This window comes from Cupressus sempervirens, chromosome 3 (assembly GCF_028749045.1).
Source record: "Cupressus sempervirens isolate cs-2001-9-10 chromosome 3, ASM2874904v1, whole genome shotgun sequence".
NCBI classification, from domain to species: domain Eukaryota; kingdom Viridiplantae; phylum Streptophyta; class Pinopsida; order Cupressales; family Cupressaceae; genus Cupressus; species Cupressus sempervirens.
In genome coordinates this window covers 686,542,435-686,568,018 of record NC_143120.1, presented here as the reverse complement: position 1 = coordinate 686,568,018, position 25,584 = coordinate 686,542,435, and the positions used below count along the sequence as shown (strand labels likewise).

Sequence of the window (25,584 nt, the reverse complement as noted above, 5' to 3'; positions counted from 1 at the left end):
TCATGTTTTATACTACTCATGTTAATGGTGACTAAATGAACTGTAGTTGACCAATTATAAAAAAATTTATTTGATCTTTTATTATAAGTATTATGTTCTAAAATATAGATGTAAAATTTTAAATTTTATAATATGATAAAGTATTTTTCTCCTTTTTAATTGGATGAATCAATAGAAGTCTTATAACATTGATTTTTATGTTTTGACATTTTATAAATTATAGTAGAAATGATTTGAATGATATATTTTACCCATAATAAATTATGAAATTCATTTACAAATGTTCATTCTTATGTTGAAATTAATGTATTATAATATTGATAATTGATAAATTTATTTAGTAATTTCATTTATCTACTACTAAAATCAAATTTATTAAATAATTATTTTGGTTTTCTTTATTTAAATTTAAATATTATACTATACAATTTCATAAATAAAATATTATAAAACTAAATTGAATCTCACCTAAAAAATATATTAAATATATTTATAAAAATATATAAACAACAATTATGACCGAATCTCAATGTCTTGAAGGATGTGCATTGCATTGTTGTAATATCAGAGGCAATGAGTTAGCTATTTCTTTATTACTCAACTCAGTCAAATCTAGGGGCCAGTTCTTGGTCCAAAGTTTGCTCTCATTAGGTTGAAGATATACACCAATATTAGCCATAATATCTGCTAATTTGTTCCCTTCTATGTAGATGTGACTACATTTCCATTCTTCAAAAGTGTCACACAGATTTCTAGCATCCTAAATTATAACATCTCTATTCCAATCCCCATAGCCCTCTTTATTAAGAGCATTCACAATAGTCATGCAATCACCTTCTATTTCCAATTTAGTTCATCCATGTTGTGTTGCAATCTAGATACCTCTGAGTAATGCTCTCGCTTTAGCATAGTATGTTGATTTCGATCCATAAATTTTTGCATATACAAACATGATATGCCCTTCTGCATTGTGAAACCCAGGATTTCCTTTTGAAGTGCCATTAAAATTCAATTTTATCTGATTCTTTTGTGGTGGCTGTCATTTCACATATTTCCTCCTCATTAGAAATCCTTTATTATAAATAGCCATGTGTTTCCAAATTATGCTATGTTGCACAAAAGTGAAAGGACATAATCCATGTTAGAATAGTATTGAGTTATTTGATGGAGAGAAGAAATCACACGTAACAAGAAATATTTGTATGTATTATAAGAAATCACATGTAATGATAAATATGGCTCTTTAAATGAGTTTACACTAAAATGAGTTATAGGAGATTCATATTGCCCACAACAAAGAGTACAAAGCGTTATTATATCATACTCTTGTAGCCATCATCCTATTAAGTGAATTGTAGAATTTTAAATTAGAAAAACATATAGTGGTTTTGGATTACTTTAGCTACGTTTTGCATTTTACAATTGCATTTAGAGCATCCTTCAAATAGAGGTAACCATTATAAAACTTCATAAAAAAATATTGCAATGAAAGAATTGATAAATTGTGCACTATATAGTTAAATGGTGCATCTATGTTTCTAGACTTCAAAGTTAAATTAATCAACTCTAAGTATCTAGCAATTACTTGTGCTTAGTAGAATGGTCAGATTCAATTGCACTCATTGTTCTATATAGAGTATTTTTTTCCGTAATATGAATCAAATAATAATGGACCTATATAAAAACGTAATTGACTCTCCATTTTGAATTTTGTCTTTACAAAATGATTACAACTTTAATACAAATTAATAAAATAAAAATAACAAGAAAGGAAAAGAAATAGGTTGGATCATTAGTTTTCCTATGATATTTTTTATTATGTTTGTCTTAATTCAATAAAGAAAGAAATATGTGTATACAAAACTAACATTCTATAATAAAATGAAGTAAAAAAAATTCTCTATTAGGTTACTATTATTATTTATATATTTATTGGTTTATATTTTTCATTCAATCTCTACGTTAGAGATTATTAATAAATTGTGTATCTTTTGTAAGCGTAAAATATATATACTTCCCATAACTTAATAAATGACTATTTTTTATTTATCTAATGATAGTAAATGTGCAATTGATTTCTAACATGTTATATTAAATTTATCTTAGTTTAATTGTATATTATAATTTAATAATATTTAATTATTTCAACATTTTTTCTATCTACATAGCCCATGTACTCATAGATGAGTCATGATTCCTAACTCCTGGGATAAAACTGCACTAGCTAGTAACATGATGTGACAAGAAAAATAAGTGATAAATAATCTCCTCTAGATCTACCATGTCAGGCCATCCATTTGATTCACTATTATAGATATCATTGGCAATTTGGTTAGTTTATCCATTTTCCCTAATAATACAAGCTTGTTGCAAGGTATGAAAAAACCTCTTAATTATATTGTTTTCCATGATAGAAGATAGCATTGACAAGCTATGGTTATTGCAAGGTAAACATGAACATAATTTTGCATGTGAAAGACCTATCCAAGGATTTAATTTTGTTCATGGGCACCTATTCAATGCTCAACACTATGACAATAAGCATTTCATTATTATTTTTTATTGTTCTTCCTAATAATTAAAAAATTTATCTTATTCAGTAGTAACAATTGATATGAACTATTAGTCAATGTTTCTCTTGTTCTACAAGGTTCATGTACACATCTTTTTTCAATCATTCATTTGACTTCAACTAAAACATAATATTATCTTTGATATACAAGAAATAATTTCAAGATGACAAGATCTTTGTCTAATCTTAATTGATCCAAAGTAGATGATAATAATTCAAAGGAGCCAAAATATATGAAAACCATTATAAAAATGTACTAAATTATAATATGTAATGATAATTTTCTAAATACTTATATTTTTGTACACTTATTATAAATTTAGTTTAAGTCTTTCTTCTATTTACCTATTGGCTTCTCCTTGCACCTTTTAGTGGTGCAAGTGCTAGTTTTTATTTATGAAGAGAAGTTAAATCAATGTTCAAATGATTAAATCTAACTTTAGAAAAGTAAATCAAGCTTTATATACTTAAAATTAAATTATATATATAATTAAATAAATACGTAGATTAATTTAATAGTAAACCATATTAAACCCTAATCCTTGTATAGGTTTTATTTTAATAGTAAAATCAATTGTTTGTTGCTTTGAAATGTGAAAATGAAGATAAGTTTTTTTAATTGGTTAAAAAATGAATATTAATTATTAATACTTGTAAAATCTTAAAATTATTGAACACATTTCTTAATCAATATTCAAATTTCTTAAACTATTCAAGTTTCATATCTATGTTGTAATCTTCAATTCTTGAAAAAATTTCCTAGTAAACAAAAAAAGCTATCTTACATTAATTAATGATCACTCTACATTTTCAAAAAAATTCATGATTTTTTGATTTTTTGAAAATTGGTCAACTATAAAGTTTGTAGGGAGGATAGCCACATCCATTTCGCACTAGCCTCCCTCTGTAACATCTTCAACACACTAGCCTCCCTCTATAACATCTTCACCACTTGAATCGTAAAATGACAATCAATGTTGATGATTTGTAGACGCAAATGTCGGGCTTGCTTACCAATTATATACATTAATTCATGAGAATGTTTATATTGACAATAAAAAAAAAGAGATGTTATGAAGCTTGAGAAAATGTAGTGCGTATTTCCCACAACCAAATGCCAATGTGTGCTCACCAATATTTAGTGAAGTATAGCAGGGTGAACACTGACTTCAGGTACATGCAAGGAGTCCTTCTTAGTCCTCCCCTTCCTATGTCCCTCAGTGGTAAACCTGAATGACTGTATAGAATAATCATGATTCATATTGTCATTTTGAGAGGCATGTTGCCATTGTTGCCTCTAAGGGACTCGTAGCGAGGTTGGACTGAACCATTGATGCATCTATATTATGCTAGTTACATATGGATTAGTGTTCAGAGTGAGACTAAATGGGAGAACACTAGACATGCCAATATCATTCCAAAATAAGTTCATGCATTCATGGAATGTTTTCGCTTGTTTGTCAGACTATCGCATTATATGTGTGGCAACATTCAACAATGCCATGGATTCTTTCCAGTAATCAAATGTCTAAATAGGGTTGTTTTCCATTCTGGGGGGACTTTTATCCACAACCAATTATGGTGGTGGGATGTATGTCTGTAAGTTGCTAGAATAATTTGTGTGCATAAATTGCTTGCATTGCAATAGTTATGTTAGAGGCATTTGATCAATGCATGAATCATAAGTGCAAGTCAAATTACATGGAAGAGTAAATTAAGAGGACACATATACTTGCCAGTAATCATAGGCGTAATCATAGCTAAAACCTTCAACGTGTGCTTGCATGTGTTACCTTGCAAGGCCCAAGGACAATCACATATATACAACTGATCGTCGAAGGGTCCAACAACATAATAATTGCTTATAGTTTGGCTCTTCAAAAAATAGTATCCTGGTCTAGTTTCATCAACAATTCAATCATCATTGGGAATTATATGTGACTTATCTATACTTTTCTACAAACTTTGCGCGTTGTAGTTCTTGACGAAACCAAATTCCTATAACTTCTACCTTTTCCTGTAGAATAGTTTCATTCTATAAACCAAGGTGAAGTATAGATGATCCATTCGACATATACATTTCTTTTGACGATCATGAAGGTACATCATCTTCAATGTGCAATGATAAGATTCGATGGCAATGTTTGTGTCTTGGTTTGAATGTGGGAAGATTCTAAATAGTTTGACCCACCTTTCTGTGTGTGTAATGGGGGACGAGATTTCATGCAAACTCAGTGTAGCGAAGAGAAGATAAATTTCAATGTAATAATAATTCAAAATAAGATAGCATAATATCTTACATATATGACCATCCCCTTTGCACCATGTCCTTTGAAAGTATACTAAGAAATCATGATGGTCAGAGAATTCACCAAAAAAAAATTCAATAGCCTATAAGTGGTATCCTCATTCTCACTCATTGTGTTCATAATCATCCCAAGTTGTTCAAACATTGACTTCATTCTATCTTTCAATGCATACTTCAACATGTTCTTCAACCATGCCCGATGAACATGCCAAATGCACATAATGACATGACAGTTGAAAGCGACCCTAGTGGACAAAAAGATGAAATTCATTGCCTATGATAGGGGAAAACTTTGAATATATAAATGTTAACAAAGTTCAAACATGTAGTATAAGAAATATATTATTGTATCCCTTACTCAATTGCCTGTATTTCGGTGCTTGCATTGTCAGTTAGGAAGGCATTGACTATCCAATCATTTCTAGCCTTCTTTCCTCATCTATATATGACAGAGAGCCAACATTCAATGTCCTCAATCTTGTTGTGAGATGGGACAACCCATGCTACCAGAACCCTCAACTGATGTTCGTCAAAGATGAAAAGAGAATATAGCTAGTACTGCAATTGACTAAGAAGTAAAAAATGACTTGCGACATGTTATTGCTAATTAAGAAGAAGAACATAGTGTTAATGGTAAAAAAATTGTTTACATGTCTCACCCCATTTTTGTTTGTTCCAAAAGTTTAATCCATGGATATTACAAAATTATGAGCGTCTGACCATCATATCAAGCATCCACAAGGTTTGGAAATCCATAATGAAAGTTGTACCATCTTTCTATGGCTTTTGCTAATAAAAGAAATTAGTTTGGTCCTCTTCTATCCATTTAATAATACTAATTGTATTATTGACATGCTTTTGTGCTTGATCAGACTTAACTCTCTTCCAAGCATTCATGACATCTTTTTGAGTTAGGCTACTATCCCTCTGCAATATAGCCACAAAATATGGATTGCTCTAATGTCTATCCATTATAACATCCACACTCACATCCATTTCTAAAAGGCCCTCTATGTAAGCCTTGCATTCAACAGATAGGTTCGGGGCCAAATTAGCTCGTGGCTCATTGCTTGGATCATATTTCCCATGACAATCTATAACTTCATCATCTATGTGTAGCATATCAATTTAGCTGATAATAGCAACATTTGGTCAATCAAACATAACCTTTACATTGAAGTGGCATCGGCACATCCTTTTCTTAATAAAATGGTAGTGACATTTCTATGCCGGTGATTTGGTTCTGTTATCATTTGACCCAAAAGAACACCAATAACTACACATAAAAAATAGTCAATCAACATTTAAATCGTAAAGGTTATGGTACAATTTCATAACAAACACAAACTACTGATTGCATCTCTAATCACCTAGAATATAATTTCACTTTTCCTCCCTTGTAGTTTGTATGGTTGTTGTCCTTATGTCTCACATAGACAAAATCACATTCTGTATCTTCCAGCTTTGATTCCCTTGCAATAAATGCATCAAGTTTGTGTAGTGGAATAGTTGTAACCAACTTTGTTTGTACATCTTTGTCAAACTAAAATGGAGTCCACTAGATTTCGTCCATTGAAAAAGGTTTGATTCTATCATCTCCATCTTGCACTTCAAGTTTGACAAGAAGGTGCCAGTTACAATCTCTCCCCATCATAAGAGACTACAATTGCAAAGGGGGAGTATAAAATATGGAAAGTCATGTAAAAACACACTTAGACATTTAGAACTTCATGATTGCTACCTTCTTGCCAAGATTGACTACAACTAAGTTTGTTGATGTTTGTTGCAACATTTGTTTAGTTGTTTTCATGGTAATAATAATTTTATAAGCATTCTCTAAAACTCATATATTAATCTATTATATGCATCTTGTGTCAAACCTTGAAAGGTTTTGTCATTGTAACCATTGCTATACTTTTCTCATATACTGCTATAGCTCTAAACATTGTGCAGTTTCGTGTGTCGAAGGAGATACATTGAATTAGTCAAATATCGAATGAATATATTTCTACAGTTTGAGAACTATGGTGCATTTTCATGCTTGTGTAGAATCACTATAGTTCAAGAACTGTGGTGCATTTTTGTGCTTGTATAGGATCACAAGACTATTTGAAGTGAAGGAACTCCTTGTTGCAATCTCGTAATGTTCTACAGTTTCATACATCGAAGGAGATAGTGAAAAGAAATGAAGAGATGTATATCACTATGTGTTATGATGACAAAGTAGTATGGATATAAGAAGGATTGCTATAGATTATAAAAATAAGGAAATTTTGATAATAGATCTCTTTTACAGGAAAATGGATATGGCGATGAGCGGTAGGGTTGTAGTTGTTTCTATAGCAATAAATGTGAAAAATGTAATATATCACTATTAGGAATAATGAGCTAAAGAAATTGATGGTGTGTACATGTTTTTCACTAGAAGTTACAACAATCATTTATTTGAATATATTTTTCATGGAGCGGGTGAGTAGTGACCAGAAATGATTGCTGACACGCTTATAATGATTAAAAGTCTTAATTTTGGCAATCAATGCAATGAAATGAATAAAGGACATGCATGAACTCATATGGAATTTTTACCAAAGAATTGATCATCATGCATTTCACAAGCAAAGAATTTGTAAAGAATTATGAGATTTTCCAAAGCTTCCTAAATTAACAATTTGCAAAAAAATGGAAGGCTCCAGTTCATCAGTAAAGAGAAAGGACGAGAAGGTAAAGAAGGGGAAAATAGAAAAGAAGTAGAAGACAAAAGATGAATTTCCTCCAAGGAATTTGAATGAAGACTTGATTGAACAAATGGATTTTGTTAGGCATAAATCTAGAAGGAGCAAATTTTCCTCTCTGGATAAATTGGAAGACAAGTACATCAAATTCGATGATATATGGACAAGAGCTCGAGGATATGAAATTTTCCTGTATCACTATGTCAGAAGGGATCATAAGTGGCCCATATGTCGTCCATGGGTGATGAATTTGGGGAAATTGATTGTGCCAAATGTGTTTGTGAATGTCAAACTGCTAAAGGTTATCATTCGAAAATACAATGTTGATGACATATGTATATATGATGGTACAGGGAAAAAGTTCATGGAATTTCAATTGATTCTCTGAATGAAGTTTTCAAGTTGATAGATGGGCTCACTAAAAGGCTATCATTTAGGGAATTAAATAATGAATATGAGAGGTCAGATATATCATACATGCAATGGAAGCTAATGTTACACAAGGTTAAGAAAGAGCCACTTACTGAAGCAAATGGGTTGACATTCAACATAAAATTATTCAAAACATATTGTAACATAACATATCAGTCTTGTGGACAAGTTGGAGCAATGGAGGTTCCCGACCTAATGAAGATTGGACCTATGGTGATGGCTTCTGATGTCCAAATGTTGGAGCCTAGGGCCTATGATTATGTTGAGTATGTTGTTGACAATATTCACACCTATTTTGTTAATTTCAAATATGTTGATACTCCTATTTTTAGGCATTATTCTTTGCTTATGCACATGATTTTGTATTATGGTAAAATGAGAGATATGTGGCATAAGAATTTGAAATTAAATATAAAGGAAACTAATGCAGAAGATAAGCCAATTCAGATGTGGACTTTTGTGTGGGACTATACATATAATGCCTAATGTTACCTCACCTTTTAGGATTATTTTGTTCAAACTTTATATTCATTGTTTGGATATCAAGCTTTCCCTTCCATTAGCCCTGACATAAAGATGTTTCTAAGACCTAAAGATAATGGGTTGGGAGGAAAGATTAAACACAATTGGGGTGATTGGTATGCTTATGACTATTTCACTTGTATTAGAGTATATGGATTTGAAGGGATGCCCTACCAGTTACCAACCTCAGTACTAGATAGGATTACTTATTTGGAAATTGTGAGACACATTTTAGCATCAAGAAAACAACAATTTGGAGGGAATTAGAGGAAACAAAATTTTCTCCCTGCTACTCTATCTTTTGGAGATTTTATTATTTGTACCACCAAGTCATATGAAAAAATTGGGGACAAATTGTAAAATTAGTATCATAAGTACACCATGGATCTTTGGACCCATTATGATCCTGAAGGCTATATTCATGCCTATAAAAAGTCACATAAATTGGGTGACTATATTCATAAAATTGTTGAAAATGACGAAGAATATAAGAACATGGAATGGTTGGAAATTTAGCAAAAGTTGCAAGAACAAAAGAGAGAGTTGGAAGAAAGTAGGCAACAGGAGTTGGAGAAATTTAGAGATGACATACAGAATGTGCTAGACTCCATTGTACTACTAAATAGAACTTTGGATAGACCCAAGACTTAACGGGGAAAAGGATGAAAGAATCCTTGAGTCAAATAAATTTATCAATGATGATGAATTTATAAAGTGAAAGGAATTCATGACTTCTCTATACAATTATAGAGGCAAAATCTTAGGCAAAGTGTTCCACACATCACTCCTGAAAGTGAAAAGGAGTTGATGGCAAGACTTAAAGAAGATATTATGAAAGAGGTGGAGAACATGACTCCGGAAAGAGGGAGACAACTGCTTAATGAAGTAGGAGTCATGGTTTTTCCTAGATGGGATCTTAGTGCATCCTATATATTTGACAACTTAATGAAATCTAAGAAAAAGGATATGAAGCTTTATGTGTAAGGAGTGAAATATGTCATTATTGGTTCTAGGTTTTTTGAGGATGAGAGATCTATGCTGTTATGGGCCCTTTACCCTCCACAAATGATGCCACAAATTATTGATATTGATTAGGCATTTGGAAACTTGATGACTTTGAAGGTAGGGGTAACAGACCCTAATAAAGCAACACACATGCAAGTGGGTTTGGCCCAATTCAATGAGTCTCAGATAAAGCAAGTGTCAATTGAAAGAGATAATAGGAGAGCAATGTATGAAAGCCTCTTGAAAACAAGAAAGCCACAAATGAAGCCTATGATTCAATCACCAAATGATGCCATGAAAAGAGAATTCAAGAGACTGCAAGAGGAAAGTAAGAAATTAAAGGATACAACTATGATTAGGAGAGAAGTATCAGGCTCCATATTTAGAAACTACTTCAAAATATTATTGAACAAGCTTGGACGTGTGTGGGAATTATAGAATGGTTACAAAAATTTAGCTTTAAAATACAATGAAATCTACAACACATTGACCAAGGAAAGGGATGAATTGGTTGAAGACGCCAATATCTAGGAAGCCAATAGATTAATTCATGATCATAATGTGTTTACTAAGGAATTCAACAACAATTTAAAGATGTTAGAAGATTTGGTAATGGAGTATGGAGTACCGAAATGGCACAATTAGGATGGGCGTATTATCAAGCAGGATATATGGATTGGGACTTGTCATGCAGTGTTGGAGGAGGCCCTGGGAGCATCGCAGAACAATGACCTGGAATTGACAAAGAATGGTGAGCAGTCGGAGAAGATGATCGAGATGGATTTTAGAGCTTGGGAATTCATTGCAGATGTAGACTTTCTCAAGTATGACAAATATTAGGAGCATATCAAAAAATGTAATTATTTTATTGAAGAGTCAACATCAGAATCACCTTAATGAATCCAATTTCCTTTGTAAATTTGTTTTAATTAATTGACATATAATACTTAGTTACTACTTGGCTAGTTAAGATAAATTTTATAAACAAATAAACATGTCTCTTCATTTTGTAACTGATTCACTATCCATAAGTATAGGGACCTAATGGAGATAGTGCCTGAAGAGAGCTCAAACAAAGCATGAAGAGCCAATAGACAAAGGAATCTATCTGCAGTATCGTTTCTTGTTGTTTTATCTTAAATGTAACAAATTAATTTCGTCAAATGGAAATATGACATGTGTCATTACTATCCCATGTCTGAAGCTTGTTGCAATCCTTATGTTTTAAAAATGATTTCCAAGACTAGGATGCAAAGGGTCCAAATTTTGATAGAAGGAATGTTATTATCATGTTTTTAGTCATTTCAGTGCTCTTTATTTCATGACATCTGATATCTGAGTTGTATTTTGCAAGAAAATCTATCACTCTTGCATTTCTTTTGTCATTCGAATTTGAAATGTAAAGTTATAAGATTATCACAAAAAAAATTGTGGCTACTAATAGAAAATCTCTAATTATTGTGATGACTTATGTTCAACAAGAGCTCTAAGAGAGAGCTTGAGTCCCTACCTTGTGTTGTTAGTGGTTCATATTTTAAAAATAAAATAAAAAATACATTATTAAATGTTTGTTGTAAAATAAATTTTTACTCATTGTAAAGTTTATTGTAAAATATAGTTTTTATTATTGTGGATCTGCTCCAAAGATCACAAATCACATTTTCCTAAAACATATTTACATGCAAAGGTGAGCATTGTGAATGTTTGGTTTTGATAATATAACAAATGTTTTCTTCTTGAATTATAAATGATATTTGTTCAAATTACACTTCAAAACAAAACCTTAAATTAAAATTCTAGACATATAATATAATCTCATAACTTTAGTATTGTCAAAATTCAGTAGATATATTTGTATCTTTAGCTTTAATTTGTTTTATTGATATAACATAATTTCAAGTATAAGATACATATTAGAAACTTATTTATATTTTCAAAAAAAATTAATGATAATTTTCAAATTATATCAAACTCTACTAATGTAAATAAATAATAAAATCAAAGCCAATAAAAATTATCAATCTTTAAATTAAACTAAAATTTGATTTTACAAAAGTATTTTATTTACAATTAAAAATACACTTAGGCAGTCATCCAACTCACATAGAAATCAATGAAATTATTTTGAAATTGAAAACACACACAAAAGTCATGAAACTATTTCCAAATTGAAAAGATATAAGACATTTTATACCTTTTATATTTGCTTGTATTCATTTATCCCCAATTTGTATTAAAAAATTAGTGCTGATATTATTTACTTTTTATATTCATTTATCGCCAATTTGTATTAAGAAATTGGCGATGTTAGAAATGTCATTATAAGTTTAACCACGACTTTGTGGCTGTAGATGATAGTCTAGAACAATCCAGTCCATTTCATGGATTCTGCAAGCAGACAATGACACAAAGCTTAGGAAACAAGTGGATGTTTTGCTGCATCAGATTAATACTCTTGTGAAAGTAGTCCAGCAAGATTTTCTTGAAATATATCATTTTTTTGTTGTGATAAGTTTTTGTTGATAATTAATCCAATTTTTTTTTGTCTTTGCAAGAAATATCATAATGCATTAAGGCACCAACAACTTTGAATAGAGAGATGCACTTTGCCTATATCTGTCCATGTGAGGTGGTCTACAACTATATTGTTTAAAAAAAACTTAAGACATCACTAGGTAGAGATAGATAACTGACCAAACATTGGTTGAAATAAAATCACTGAATTGATGCAAAGCTTAGAGATTTTTATTTTAAATCTTTTAAAAGTTTTTCTTCCTTTGTAATGGCCAAGCAAAGGCCCAAAATAGGTGGAAATAAAATTAGTGGGCAGTCCCTGGCTATGACTACCTTTGTTGTGTCTAGGGAATTGCTCTTACAAAAATTGAAGCTATGAGAATGGTGATAAGAATATGTGGGATGTCGTTGTAGCTGACCTATGGGAAGTTGAAGTCACTGTTGGTTTGGTATTGCAAGTGCGGGGTTTCAGTTTCAATAGGTGGTTGTTTTTATCTATATAGTGGCTTGGCCATCTATAAACAAGGCAACTGCAGATGCTTGGAAGTTTCTAGAATTTAAATTTTGGTAATTTTTTATATCAATAAATCAATATTACCCCTAGAAAACTTTCAAAGAACCAATAAGTAATAAGAAATGATTGACTATAACTTAATTTAAAAATAAATCAATGTTTGAACTTTAGCAAAAGAAAGATTTTAGACATGAAAAATAATTAAGCCCCATGATTGGAAACATTAGTTCCCTGCCTTATCTATAAGGCAGGGACTAATAAGGAAGGCAAAAAATGAAATTGTGCAAATGATTTACACAAAATTATCATAGTGGAAGCATAATAATGGGTACACATTTTTTTAATTCATACCTTTCCTTCTCGATAAGTTAAGCTGATATCATTTCCTCCCCTTGCTTATGCACTGCACATGCCCATAAAATGCAGTATCATAGACATAAAATTATAGTCTGTGTGCCACAAAAATTGACTACAGTTAGCACAAAATTGCAATACAATAAAGAAAACACTAGAAATTCACAATCAGATTATAATTTAAACATATTTAACTATAAATGCACCTATCAGTTTCTTCACAAATTGCTGCCCCAAACCTGCTTGGTGCCAATTGTTTTCCACTTTCTCTATAGTTCAGAGAAAGACTTAAAAATGCCTACTTTGGTCGTGCATCCCCCATTATGAGTGAAGTTTATGTATGCATTATCATAAATATTTTTAAAGTTGTTCAATTTTGTGCAACAACTTTTTCACCACCTTTCATAAATTTAACTTCTCCATTTATGAACACACATATGAGGACAGACTACCACAACTAATGGGACCCATAGACACTGTAATGTGGTTCTAATAATACTCATAATGACCAAAACACTCATCAAGATCCTACCTAAAAATATTCAACACGTGTCGTATAAATATATCATATTACATCATGAAAATATAGATGAAATTGTCATGCATTTTTGATATCTCATCCTTTTCAATCACCAAAAACACTGATTAGCATGACCCATAGCAATACAACATCTCTATCGCTCATTGCTATAATGGTTATATATGTTTCCCATTTGCCGATGATCGCTATATCTTATAGCCATAAACCTTCTTTATCGCTCATCGCTATATTGATTTTGCAATTTCTTCACGTAACATTAAAAGGGATCACTATATGTCATAGCGTTATACTTTCCCCATCGCTCATTGCTATGTCAAGATTAGGCCTTCTTCATATAGTGATAGAAGAGTTCACTATATGCTATAGCAATATGGTACCTATTAGCTAGTTTAGCGCCCCACCCCCCCCCCCCCCCCCCCCCCACCTCCCTCGCCCCCCCTATTTGTTTCAATTTTTCCAATTTTGTGAACACCGAGGGAGATAGTCATGTCCAATGTTCTAATAAATTATTCATAATTTACATGCAAGCATAAAAAGGATATGTAAAAACTTTGGTTATGTGTTATTTTCTTTTATATCCCTAAGTCTTTAATATTTTCATATTGTATGCTAATATCTTATGAGTATTTCAAGTTGTAATCATGTGAAAGCCTTTCATCACCTTGTCACTCTAATTTGAGATCTAACTGTTCTTAGGTCTATGAGGGTGCACACAATCAAGATAATCGTTAGCATAATTTTGTGGCTATTAACACTAGCATTCAAGTTCATGTTACAAAGGAGTGACTCATCATCAATCACATGATCATAGATCAGTTCTAGATTAAGGGAATTCAAGTTGCGAAGATGAAAAAGCCAATAGCAATAGTTAAGTTCAATGGGTATCACATCATCACAAATGGTTAAGTTTAACCTAGGGTGAAAGTGGTGAGGTGGAGAAATCCTTCATCACATCATTGCAGGGTTAGGAGATAGTTAATGTAATTAGTTTTGAAGGAGTGCCTTGTTGAATAAAAGCAGATAAATTGAATCGAGATCACTCCATCAAAAATAATAAGATAGGCTTCAATATTTCAAGTTGCAATGTTGTGATGGAGAGCAAAAATTAGGTTAAATGGTTTTTGTATCTTCAGATGGAGTTAAGGGTAACCCATGGTTAAGGTGGCAAAGTTGCAAAATGCTTTGTCTACTCATTTGCAGGGTTATGATTGCGGTTAAGATTCATGGTTGCAATGCTGCGATAAATGAGAAGACAATCAAGTTAGCATTTGTAATGTCACATAGTTAAGAAAGATGTATGTCTGGTGGTTGTGAAGAGGTGACATGGTTAAGGATAAAGGCATTACAAAATCGTACGTAAAATAAATTTTAGATCCCAAACCATTGTGAAGGTGCGAAGTAGTCAATTTATGAGGTTTGCAAGGTTGATGCAGTTAGTTCACATTGCTATGCAGAGTCTAACCAACACAACTTGACCTATTTAATTGCCTTGCAATTAAATTTTTCAGTAGTTAACCCTGAATTTCATTCTTATGATATCTCTCCCATATACCTAGAAACCTTATCAATTCATAAAATCATTTACTTAACTCCTTGAATTAAAAACAATCAATGAAAAGATATACAACCCATCCAAGTTGCAGTAAAGTGAAAGAACCTTGTTCATTCAATCCCACAATTACAAACATATGAAAATGGAGACAAAACTTAGAGACACAGATATTGTAGAACCTTCCTTTGTATTAATCTTCCTTGAAAACAATACATTATTGGTATAAACTCAACAATAACTCAAGATATGACAAAATCGTCATTCAAGATTCATTTGTATTCCTAGATTGTAAAATTGAATACATCATAAAATTGAAACAAAGACTAACTGGACTGACTGCAAAATAGCATAAACACTAAAATCATAAAGACTTCAGAACCTCACTCCACATCTTGGAAATCCTTTTATAGAAAGGATTGCAACAAGTGTCATATGGGAGGACACATGTCAAAATTTCATTGGAACACAAATACAAAGATATTTCATGTATAGTTACATTACAAACATTCTTTGTACTTTCATCAAAATTTAGGATGCAATTGTGAAATTAGTAGGTGGCACTTTCCATAGGTATCTTGAGCCTTTTTTTGTTGGTCTTTAGCTCATGTCACTTTCCTTGCCTCTTCTTTACCCTTTTTGTCTCTTATACCTCTAATTGCATCCTTGAACTGCCTAATCACTATCACTGGATGGTAAAGCTTCAATATCTACTATGACCTCCCAAATGGCTATATTTGTGTTTGCATTAGGCTAGGTGGCATCTCTAACTACATTTAGTTCTTCAAGGTTTTTGCTCCATTTAGCATCTATTATGGCCTTAACCTCTACAATTATCTTGGACATTTCAACCTCTAACTTGTAAAGCATATCAATCAAATCATATACTACTACTATACTTGGTTCATCATTACAATAGGCTAGAAATCTGAGATGGTTCAAAATGTTGTCAAAAGAAGATGACCACTCCATCCAATCCTTAAGTTGTCCATCACTGTCCAAAATTTTAGGCACACAATAGGGTGTTCCTGTGGCAAATGCTTTCATTTTATTCTAAATCAATTGTAATTTTCCAGCAAATAAGCCATTCAAATCCCTTATTTTATTTGTCATCTTCCTGGTATTTATAATCATTACCTTTGGTAGATCTTTCTTTTGTGCCAACAAAGGTACTAGATTATCAAAAAATGGAGTGTAAGGACCCCATGTGGTAAAAAGAGGAGATAACAGAGCAATTGCCTCTAAACACTTGTATTCAGCCCCCTGTAAGACAAGATAATTGTGGTGTACATTTTGAGAAATTAGTTTCCATGCATTTACCTTGTGAGCCATCAAGTTTTTGATGGTTCTAATTTCAATCTCCTTTCTTGACTCCAAATATTCCTCATCAATTTCCATAGCTTGACTTGATGTACCTTTAATCTTAGATGCCTGGCCTTCTATTTGCACACTTTTGTCCTGGATTTCTGTAGCTGGTTTAATAATGTTTTTTAATGCTACTCTCTCATTTTCCAATTTGAGGGTTTTCTGCTCCAAGACATAAGTCTTCTTCATTTCTTCCTCATAATGCCTCTTGGTTTTGATATGCCGCTCACAGGCTCCTTCCAACTATGCTTGAAGGACATCCATCTTGTTCTTTCCCAATAGTGGCACTAAAGTTTGCATTCCATATATTTGGCTGCTATAGGTGTAGTGCACATTCTGAAATATCACATTCCCCCAAGGGGACTTTTTGATTTCGACAAGGGTAGGATTTTGATGCTCTGGAGCCAAACTCCATATAGCCATTGTTTAACCATCTATATTGTATCTCAACCCTCTCAATTCTCCCACCTAGTTCTCATCTTCAAATGAGATTGTTTTGTCTTGTCTCCTCATTTGGTCCAGTAGAAAAGAAGAATTGATATCCCATCTTGGGAAGACAATCATACCACTTCTCCTCACTAGATCTCTAGCTTCTTCTACACTGAGGGTTTCACTAGCAGGATCATACTCTTGCAATTTGTGTACTAATTTAGAAACTACCTCATCAGAGTCATTATGAGGCCTCACCACGACCCATCATAGCATAGATATTTTTTCCTACATTTTGATATTCAAGACTTTGATATTTTGACAGTTACTTGAGAATTAGATGGATAGTGGATTGTTTTATCTATTGATTTTGATATTTCAGTAGTGTGTTACATTTGTGATATGTACTAAGAATATGATATTGGGTATGAAACAATTGAACACATGTGGAGGTAGTTTTATGACATAATAGTATTATATTATAATGTGATGCAAAATGTTAACAAGATTATGATGATTTATGATAAGAAAATAAATGTTAAATTGGTTATGATGATTTATGATATGTAGATTAATGTTAAATTGGTTATGATGTTTTATGATATGCAGATTAATGTTAAATTGATTATGATGGTTTATGATATGTAGATGGATGTTAAATTTATTATGATGATTTATGATATGCAGATTTGAGATTCTAACATCTTGAATGATTTAATTGAAATGAAATTTGAATTATGTTAATATGGATTTTGTAAAATTCAAAACTATGCATTTATGATATACATTTTATATGATCTCCTTGGACTACTGATGCTCGAGTTTAATGTGCGAGAAGTGGAACCATGGAAATTATTGGGGAGGGGGGGGGGGGGAAGTTTCCAAACAGTCATGAACACAATTTAACTAGGGCGAATCTTGGAAGTTTCAAAAGCCTTGTTGTGAAATTTTTTTTTTTTTTTTGTAAACGTGAGTTTGCTACATGTAGACATAGTTAATCATAAAGGTGCATTAGGGGCATATCACGGTGATGTGGAATGTGTTTTATGTGTCACTTGACACTTGTGGACTTTGTGTGTAATTGACATGTAATTTAGGGTTTTGATCATGGTGGGAATTTACCCTAAAATTAATTACCCTGTTAATGAGTAAGTAAACCCACTTGACAAGGGGTAGGATGGGTCACAATCAAAAGGAAATTCGAATTTGGAATTGGCTAGGGTTTTGAGAGGTCATTAGGTGGTCCCAAGGGGTCTTTTATGTTAAAATAATTTACCCATATGATAGTATTTCAAGTTAGGGACCTAATTTTGACCATGTGAGTGCCCAGAGAGCCTAGGGGGCCCACCCATGCATTATTCCATCAATTTGAATTTGAAGTTGTCACATGTGTTTTGTCCCATGTTCGCACAAAGTCAAATATAGAAAATTTAGAGGAGACAAGTTTGTAAGAGGAAGTGGCTAGGTGTCTTTGCTAAAATAGTTAGTGAGAAGGCCTTATTAGAGAGTCTTGGTCAAATTGGTGGGTTGTTCACCCACTCTCTAAGTTTAGAGATAGTTAGGGTTTCAGAGGGAGATTAAAGGAGCTCTACTACAACTAACATTACCTTTAGCTTGGACCAAGGTTGGTGATTCCAAACCATGTCCATTTCCTTTCCTTTTTTTGTATTGAAAAACAATTTGCAAGCATGGAGTATGTGTCATGGAATCATGCATTGTGTGGTGAATCTTTGTACTATAGATTTGGGTATTGTGTTGTGAAAATTTGAATGTGTATTGTGTTCATGTAAATTTCTTGGCTTTCCTTCTTGATTTTCTTATTTTGATTTGAATTTTGAATGTGATCATGGGTGTGAAGGCTTCACTCACCCTTGGCAGGGAAGATAAGCCTTGGGTGGAGGGATTAGTTGGGCTCAACAATGTAGTAGAGAGCCTCTTCTCTTGGAGAGAAGGGAGAAGATTTCATGGAGTATGGGCTCCATTGAAGCCAATTTCTTGATATTATGATTGGGGGGATAAGTGGAAAAATGAATTTGGGGGTGATAAGTGGAAGATTGTGATGAAAAGCATGTATGATGCAAGCCTTGTAGAGGCATGGTGAATTCAATGTGTGTGGAATGTATTGATATGACAAATCTCCTCTTGAAGAGCCCACCTTCACCCAATGTTCTTATGATTCTAATGGTGAATCAATGTGTAAACCTTGGAAGGAAGTATTATGTGTTGTCTTGTGAGTTTCTCATGCATTATTATATGTTGTACGTATGTATCCCATTTGGATCTTGTTCCCCTGCTTGGTGGGTGGCTTCATAGAATCCTAGGATGGGAGGTGAGCCTCCATGGTTCCAAATTTTGTGTTGTGTTATAGGTTTTGTGAAGATGGATTCCTTGGAGATATTAGGTTTTATTCTTCGCAATGTTGGAAACCAATTGTGTGTGGACATACAAATCCTCCATGTCATTGTAAATGTGTCAAGATGTTAAGTCTCCATTTTCATTTCATTGTGATGTAAAGAGGAGTATTCTTATTATTGTATCTTGTTGAAAATGTGTAAGGAAAGATTGAATATATATATATATATATATATATATATATATATATATATATATATATATAGTTTACTTGTAAGGAAACATTCGTTGTGAGTTTTTACATTATGTAAATTGATGCAAAATGGAGAGTCATGTAAATGAAACACTCCTTCTTACCATTCAATTAGTGCAATTATTTCATAGTGGTTACATCCTTTTGATATAGTTGATTTAATTCAATACATAAATGGTTGTATTGTAAATATATATGTTATGCATTTAGTATGATGGAAGCAAGTTAACATATTTTGATAGTTCATTCATGTCAATGGAAAATTAGTTCACTTGGATTTCAAGTCCTAATAAGAGTTTGGGTGACACAATCACACCATCAAACATATGTACTAAAATACCATGGTAGGATTACAATAAAAATAAGCTTGAGAAAATATTTAGTCCAAATATATGAGAAGACTTGCTGTAGGTACACATTTCCTCTCTGGAAAATGTATGGAGAATGAAAAATTAACCTTCTCCTATTACAGTCCTATAAAATATTCAAAAGAATATTCATGGAATCCCTTGGAGACAAATATAAATAAAACTAACTAAAAGAAATAAGGCACAAGTCACATCAAAAGGGAAATACACACACACACACACACACACACACACACACACACACACACACACACACACACACACACACACACACACACACAATAGTGTTAGCAATGATGTAGATAAATAATAATAATATAAGAAAAAAATTAGATATATGTGTGCTTGGATGGATTAGACACTTCCTAGGTAAGACCAAACCCTAGGAATACATCACTTTCAAAAAGTAAGCTACACCTCTTTTCAGGGATGACCACCTCACTCTCCCACATGTGACAGCAAGTAAGGAAAAAAGTAAAATATTTTTGGGCAGCACATTTAATTTCAAACATATGTATTAGAAAAGTTAAATGTAAAAGGTGAGGATGGAAGGATATAGTTTAAGAACTATCTCCTAAAACCTTACACTTAATCCCACCTCCAAAGAATGCCTTGGAGAAGATGCCCAAGAAAGGGGACATGTTTTAAAAGTAGATATCTTGGTTGGTCATGTGAATCCATGGGAAGGATTTGGCTTGGGAAGTGTGTGGAGACAAATGGGAAGAGGATGTCTTGTCAAGGTAGGTTAGGTGCCTTGTTAAGTTAAGTAGGTCATATTTTATTGTTAATGTTTAGGGTCAGTTTGTTTTCAAGTCATGTGTTAGTGATAAGGGTAAGGGGAGTTCATGGTATATTATGGGATCAATATTAATGTTATGGGAAAAAAAAAGTAAAGTCTTAGGTGGCATAAGAATAGTGAAGGGGGTAAATTATGTTGTTTTATTTTCATTTTTAGGTATAGAAAAAGGAATATAATAAAATGGAATTATTAGGATGGTTGGGGAATTATTTATTTATTTATTATTAATTGGTATTATTATGTTAATTTGGAAAAGTTCTTATTAGAAGGATTAGTGGAACATTGAGGTTGATGATTAGATAGTCATGTTATTTTTAAGTATATTATGATATATTGTATATCTTAGATGTGAATTGTTATATGAGTGTTATAATGATTTAGTACTATTGATTTTTAATAAAAATGTGTGTGTGTGTGTGTGTGTGTGTGTGTTTGTTGTTAAGTCACGACCAATGAACGTAACACACAATAAGTAATGTGTGATAAGATTTATAGGTAAGAGTGAAATTTGACATTTGAAGTAATATGTTAGTTGGGACACGAGAAAAGGAAATATTAATTGATAGATTTTGATAATTCATAATGATGTATAGTTAGGACATGAAGTTATAATTCCTAGATTTAGGCGATCATCCCTTTAGTTAGATGCGCGAAAAGAAGTCGAATAAATCATGATTATATGATCAATCTAGTATAATAGAGACTAGTGGATGTTCTAGGCTAGTAAGCAACAGAGTATTAGGAAGCACGTAAGTTTAGTATTAGAAATATTAAAATATTAATAATTAAAGATTGTAACTAAATTTGTAGCAAAAATAAAAAAGGTAGCTAAATCTATAATCAAATTAGTAGAATGTAATGATGTGTGAGAAAATAAAATAAAAATAATGATGAAATAAAGTAATAAAATAAAATAATATAGAAATTATAAGATAAATTAAAATGACCAAGATAATAATGATAAAATAAAATAGAAATATTAATTATGGATAAATAAGTTGTTAGAGGGTGTCATTATATAGAAATATGGAGGATAAATAACAAAAAGTTGGTAAATAGTAGTACATTATAGGATATGGATAGTGAGTAAATGATGGACGGTTTAAAATACCTAGTTGTAATACTTCTAGTTGGTTAAAGTTGTGAAAGGATATAAAGCAAGTTTTTCATTGGAACAACCCTACTATAATAACCTAGGATCAAAACGAGACACAAAATGTAACAAGCTATAAATGTTACCTAGGGCAATCATAAATACACTTCACAAAGCAACTATAGAATCCATTATAACAACATCGATGCAAGAATTGTGTTACATAATTAAAATACGTAATGTCTCACCTTGAGGATAGGATGCGAATCCAATATGATAACATCACCTAGCTAGTATGGTTAATTAATGATAGGAAATAAAATTTGTGCCCGGTGGATAAATGTAACGCATGATATCTAATGAAAATAAATTTCTTTTTTTTTTACCAATTAGCCTTATCATCTTCAAACTCGATGATCAAATTATTACCTTCTAAGATCCCCGAGGAAACTTGAATTATGCTTAGACACTCCACAGTTTGATAGAACATTCATAACAAGAATAGACCTATGCATTTTATCATTAGTTCACCTTTCAAAAAAAAAATTGTTGGTTGTGTTTTTTAAATTTAGGGCATGATGTTCTGGTATCAGAGCAATTGGTTACAACACTAGAGCCTAACCCATTATGCTTAACTCATTAAAATTGAAACTCGTGTGTAGGATGCCTATCGTTACTCATAATGATCGTCAAAGGTCTAGAGGCCCTAGAGGTGCACGAGTGGCATCTAGAGGGGCAAGATGTGGAATTTTTGAACCTCCACCCGAGCAACCTCAAAGCTTCAATCAACTGTTCACAACCATTCAGAACCTTATTGGAATAGTGCAGGAAAGGATGCCACTCGTAGTTCCATAGCCCAAACAACAAGGAATAGGGGAACATAGAGCTGATAATAGGGAAAGAAGTAGGAGTTCCCCACCTAGAGATGCAAAGGGACAAATGACCAGGAAGAGGCCTCAGTTCATCAGATTGATCCACCACCAGTAGTGAGAGCACCCAAGGACATAGGGAATGAGATTATGGATTTGATCCGGCTCAAACCACCTCTTTTCATTGGAACCACAAATGGTACACAGGCAAATGTGTGGTTACAAAGCTTAGAGAGGTGCTTTGGGTTGTGGCCCTATGGGAGCAATATGAAGGTACAACTTGCTATCCACTTATTACGAGGTAATGCTTTCAATTGGTGGAAATAGGAGGAGACCATAGGTGGAGTAAGAGTAGACACACTTACTTGGGAGGTATTTGTGGTTAGATTCATAGATAGGTATATTTTAGAACATTTTAGACATAGTTAGATTGAGGAGTTCCATGACTCCAGCAGGGGGGCCTTACTATAGCACATTATAAGAGCAAATTTCTAGAGCTCCTTCCTTATGTTGAGTACATGAAAGATGAAAAACTACGGATCTATCAATTCACCAAGGGCCTTAACTTGTCCCTTCAAAACGCAGTACGCTTGGCTTTTCCTAACATCTTTAGAGAGGCAGTTGAAGTAGCTTTGGTTGCCAAAGATGTTCATAATAAACAAGAGTTTCAGGGTTGGACTCATAACCAAGATCCTTCTCCACAGTCAAGACATTAGAGGCCCCCTTGGAAGAGAAATCCCAACCATCTAGGGGGGTCTTCTAAGGTTCCACAGACACAGCAGGGGTCCCAACAGGACACTAGACCTACATTGGAAGAGTGGACACTAATTTCTTATGAACAACTAGGCTAGACTCAACCACCATTCAAAAGCAGTTATAATAGACCCATTAGGATGAGGTTTTAAAATCAGGCAGGATCACAGGAAGTTCAGATTCATACTCGAGGGTCGTGTTACACTTGTGGTAATATGGGTCACTTAGCGAGAGAGTGCCCACAAGTTCTGATAGGAGGTAGTCGGTATGGGGCCACTTCAAAACCTGTAGTAGGAGACTTGGGAAAGGCCCACAAGTTCTTTGCAGTGAGTGATGGTCATCAGATAGAGCATCAAGATATAGATTTTGAGACTATAGTTGGGGATAGACAGATAGTTAGCATGGGAACTCAATCACAATTTGTTTTGATAGATCCTTAGACTTCCAAGTAAAGAGTTGAACTAGGTTAGAATCTAGTGGGATTGTTAAGATGAGGTCATGACATTATGGTAGGACACAACATAGATGAAATAGTAGTACCCATATCCCTTTTGATGAACTCCAGGAGGAGGTACATGCTTAGGGGGGGAGGATGTGAGGCCACACCCCAACCCATCATAGGATAGATATTTTTTCTTGCATTTTGACATTCAAGACTTTGATATTTTGACAATTACTTGAGACTTAGATGGATAGTGGATTGTTTTATCTATTGATTTTGATATTTCAGTAATGTGTTACATTTGTGATATGCACTAAGAACCTGATATTGCGTATGAAACGATCAAACACATATGGATGCAATTTTATGACATGATAGTATTATATTATAATGCGATGCAAAATGTTAACTAGATTATGATGATTTATGATAAGTAGATAAATGTTAAATTGGTTATGATGATTTATGATATGCAGATAAATGTTAAATTGGTTACGATGATTTATGATATGCATATAAATGTTAAATTGATTATGATGGTTTATGATATGCAGATGGATGTTAAATTTATTATGATGATTTATGATGTGCAAATTTGAGATTCTAACATCTTGAATGATTTAATTGAAATGATTAGGAAATGAAATTTGAATTACGTTAATATGGATTTCATAAAATTCAAAATTATGCATTTATGATATACATTTTATATGATCTCCTTGGACTATTGATGCTCAAGTTTAATGTGCAGGAAGTGGAACCATGGAAATTCTTAGGGGGGTGGGGGGGACAAGTTTCTAAATCGTCATGAATATAGTTTAACCAAGGTAAATCTTTGGAAGATTCAAAAGCCTAGTTGTGAAAGTATTTTTTTTCATAAATGTGAGTTTGCTGCATGTGGAAATGTTTAATCATAAAGGTGCATTAGGGTCATATCATGTTGATGTGGAATGTGTTTTATGTATCACTGGACACTTGTGGACTTTGTATGTAATTGACATGTCATTTAGGGTTTTGATCATGTGGCAATTTACCCTAACATTAATTACCCTGTTAATGAGTAAGTAAGCCCACTTGACAAGGGGTAGGATGGGTCACAATCAAAAGGGAATTCAAATTTTGACTTGGCTAGGGCTTTGAGGGGTCATTAGGTGGTCCCAAGGTGTCTTTTATGTTAAAACAAGTTACCCATATGATAGTATATCAAGCTAGGGACCTAATTTTGACCATGTGAGTGCCTAGACAGCCGAGGTGGCCCCTCTACCCATGAATTCTTCCATCAATTCGAATTTGGAGTTGTCACATGTGTTTTCTCCCATGTTCCCACTAAGTCAAATATAGCAAATTTAGAGGAGACAAGTTCATAAGAGGAAGTGGCTAGGTGTCTTTGCTAAAATAGTTAGTGAGAAGGCCTTATTAGAGAGTCTTGGTCAAATTGGTGGATTTTTCACCCACTCTCTAAGTTTAGAGAAATTTAGGGTTTTGGAGGGAGATTAAGGGAGCTCTACTATAGCTAACATTGCCTTTAGCTTGGACCAAGGTTGGAAATTCCAAACCATGTTCATCTCCTTTCCTTTTTTTGTATTGTAAAACAATCTAAAAGCATGGAATATGTGTCATGGAATCATGCATTGTGTGGTGAATCTTTATATTGTCGATTTGGGTATTATGTTGTGAAAATGTGAATGTGTATTGTGTTCATGTAAATTTATTGCCTTTCCTTCTTGATTTTCTTATTTTGATTTGAATTTTGAATGTGATCATGGGTGTGATGGCTTCACTCACCTTTGGGAGGGAAGAGAAGCCTTGGGTGGAGGG

The 25,584-nt window shown here is 32.9% G+C and overlaps 1 pseudogene; it reads left to right on the top strand.

Annotated features, from left to right (window-relative positions):
* LOC149568607 (ABC transporter G family member 11-like) overlaps positions 1-25,584 on the top strand; it is a 93,309-nt pseudogene that overhangs the window by 22,478 nt on the left and 45,247 nt on the right.